The sequence below is a fragment of the Folsomia candida genome, unplaced genomic scaffold (assembly GCF_002217175.1).
Source record: "Folsomia candida strain VU population unplaced genomic scaffold, ASM221717v1 Fcan01_Sc005, whole genome shotgun sequence".
Lineage (NCBI taxonomy): Eukaryota > Metazoa > Arthropoda > Collembola > Entomobryomorpha > Isotomidae > Folsomia > Folsomia candida.
This window is the reverse complement of record NW_019091197.1, coordinates 3,200,314-3,203,896: the sequence shown is the minus strand read 5'-3', so window position 1 is coordinate 3,203,896 and position 3,583 is coordinate 3,200,314.

Below are 3,583 nucleotides of genomic sequence, written 5' to 3'. Positions count from 1 at the left end.
ATGTGGGACGTTTTCATGGGGATACGGGTTACTTGTCGAATCCTATGTCGTCGAAAAGGTAAGTCGTCGAAATCAACTTGTCGAATGAAAAACTCGTCAGAAAGGCAAGTCGTCGAATATAGCTGGCTATAGCCGTAAATTTGGGACCGCAGTTGCAACACATTTTGCAACAAAATTTGAACGAAATCTAAATTAGAATATGGGTAAGGAGTTAATGTTAATGTTACAACGGATCTCTGATATGTCCTGTTGCCAATTCAGAATTTTGAAATTAACACAAAGTTTTGTTAACCACTCAGAATTTTGTTAATGCCGCGTTGACTTGTTTAAGAGTGACATTCCGAGAATTGAAGGTATCGTTCAGTTTTAATGGTCAAACTAAACTCGAACTGAATGAATTTTTTTAGTTATGTTCAAAAAACCTACATCGGTACAGTATACGATCCACTAATGTTTCCAATTCTCTTCTGGAATGTGCACCAAAGTGTATTAGATAATATTTTCAGAACCAATAATGCAGTGGAGGCCTGGAACAGGCGGTTTGGCGTTCTTGCTGAGAGTTCTCATGTAAATGTTATTTTATAAAATTATAATTTATATTTAGAATCGTATTTTATTTAGAAAAATACTGTCGACAAGTATTATTTTCGACCACTTGCCCAAATGACGAGTTACCCTTCAGACGACTCGTCCTCGACGAGTTACTCTTTCGACGACCATGTTTTCGACGAGCTACCCTAGACCCGTTTTCATGCATTAGTTTTTAGAATAGTGGATCAGAAACGGGACGAAATTATCCATGTCTAGTCGCTGACTCGTACTTTCATGACATTTAGATATTTGAGTATCTCACAAACTACTTATCTTTAAATGCACTATTTATTGGATCTGTTTGTCTCAAAGTTTTGCCAAGTATGCCCTAAAATTGTTTAATAGCAATAAAATTGTTCCTCGATCGCGAAAAACTTGACCAGACTTTGCGAATAAAATTGCACACTGCTATGTAACAAATCTTAATAGAAATGATGTAATTGACCGCAAAAATATTCTAGGCACAGAGTGTTAATTGTCTTTCGCAACTTGTCGTTTCAGAAAGATTTCATGTTCTCGTAAATTCATCTTGCATTCTCATTTCTCGAATCGTACTGTTCATCAGTCCGAAAAGTATTCACTTCGAATGGAAAAAGTTGGGAGAAAGTTTCAACGTGCTTTTATCCTGAGAAAGTTACTCCTTTCTTCAACAGATCTCTAGCTGCACTTTCATTTTCGTACATGCATATAATGCAAATCTTGAAATACAATCTACGTAGCCTTATCTTCACTCAAGCGTGCATTCGAGAACGATGCGTTGCGTAATTTTGTCAACAAAGTTCAGTCTCGAAGAGGGCTGTGAACTGTGAAAGTATGTCTCCAAAGAAATATGTATATGCATACTTTTCGTATCCTTCCAATGCTATTAGGCTCCTCCTCTTTCATATCTCATAATGCTAAGTATTTTTTCCGTACTTCCCATCGTAATTAAACAAAACGGATGTCAAAATTACTCCTTTAAAATACACGATATTTGCGAAGCCGAGGTGCGAATAATATTTATTTGCATCTTTGCACGTAAGCTTCTCGTGATTTGTAAGGATTTAAATCAATTCATACATGCATTCGTATAGTCGCAATATTACAAATTCTTATTTACTGACTACCTTTCAAGCAATTCCTCGTCCAGTTTTATTTACATACGTAGCTATGAAGTTTAGACGGAAGTAGAGCAAATGGGAACACGTGATGAATAAATAATGAGACGACTCGCCTCCTTGGAATGAATTAAGGGCACGCAAGGCCAAATGAGACCAAGTCATTTACATGTTTTCATTTCACCCAATATTCATCCAGCTTAAATTGTTTTATATTTACTTTGATGTATAATTATTTGTTCTTGGTATAATTAAAAACTAATGAAGGAAATAGTCAGTCGTGAAATAGAGTGTACAATGTTGGAAATCTGGTAGAGTCAGGTAGGTATTGATTTCTCGGTATTAAAGTTGCTACCGTTTGGTACTAACATTAAAATTCCTACAAATTTGCTACAGATATAGTAACATTTTGATACCAGGCTATGAGTACACGGTATTACTTATTGATACGGCTTTGGTCAAGACATATATGAATATCGCTTGGTATTATTTTTATGCTGGATTTTTAAGTGTGTTGGTAGACCAAGCACAATATTTAAGTATCTATTTGCACGTGCCTACCGTAATACAGGTTGCGGTTCATTATCTGATTTTTATTACTTGTGTTTTTTGCATGTAAATTTACTATTCATTTTTTTGTCACTAGGATTCGCGAGCGCAAAGTGAGGTTTCCATAAAAAGATTCAGGTGAGATTTCCGGGAGGCATAATTGCTGATAAAAACCACACTGGTTTGCGAACCTTGCCGAAAATGTATAAAATTCTTTAATTAGCCAAGATTTCTAAGGAAACTTTCTCCATTAGTTTCCAAACTTTTAAACAATGGCTCATACATATAAGTGAAACCCACTATACAGTTCGTTATGTAGTTATATATAGGTGCAAACTCGTAATTAGTCTGACATGATTCTTCCGTAAACAGAACTAGAATACATAAACGCTAAGTACCGTAAAATTGGTCGCCATTTTATAGTGATTATTTTATATATCTCGTATGCAAATATTTACTTTAGCATAATTACATACAAAATTTGATAATATCCGTAAAATCAGTATGTCTCAGTTTAAATTGGTCACCTAAATGTTTCCTAAGGTTAGTTTTTTTTCTCAAAATGTAATTTAAAAAGTGCACAATATTTATAATTTTTTTTTCAAGAACTTATAATAGATTATTTAGAGCAATCATATTTCTTGGTAGTATTGAATAAATTTATGTATATGTTCAATCAGAACAAATAGATTAGTTTTACGATTTGTTAAATCATTGTACTGCATTTTTCGGGCAGTGTACAACATTTGCATTCACAAATGTTTATGGTTATTCTACAAACTTACATAAATAATATCAGCATGCATGATTTATAGTTTCTTAGTTCGGCAATCATTATAACCTACAAAGCAAGTAAGTAGTTAATTACACAAGTTTATGAACCGTAAATTTCTTAAATTTATAGTTAACGTGACCCCACAAGTTTTCTTCCTAGCACTTTTGCCTATTGTATGTAAGTAGGAACGTTTGGTGCGGGTAGAATTTAAACTGCGTAATTATTACACGAATCTCTACATAATTAATACATAGTTTGCATGGTGTCGCGTGTACTTAATCGGGAGATGGATCAATACTATTCTCCATACATTATTTGGAGGAAAGCGACTATGGTAGAAAATTACGAAAATATTCTTGCGAAATATTTCAGCATGCTTCCGTGTAGAATTCTTGGTGCCCTGCATGGACGGAATAATTTCTAGATAATGACTTAATTAGGCTGGAAATTGATTTATTTAAGAAGATTCCTGAAAGTTCATTTTTACACAGCCAACGTCACCCTCGATTTCCCTCCGACTGGATTAAAGATGTGCTCAACTAATTAGCACAGGGCAAGCATGCTCACGTCA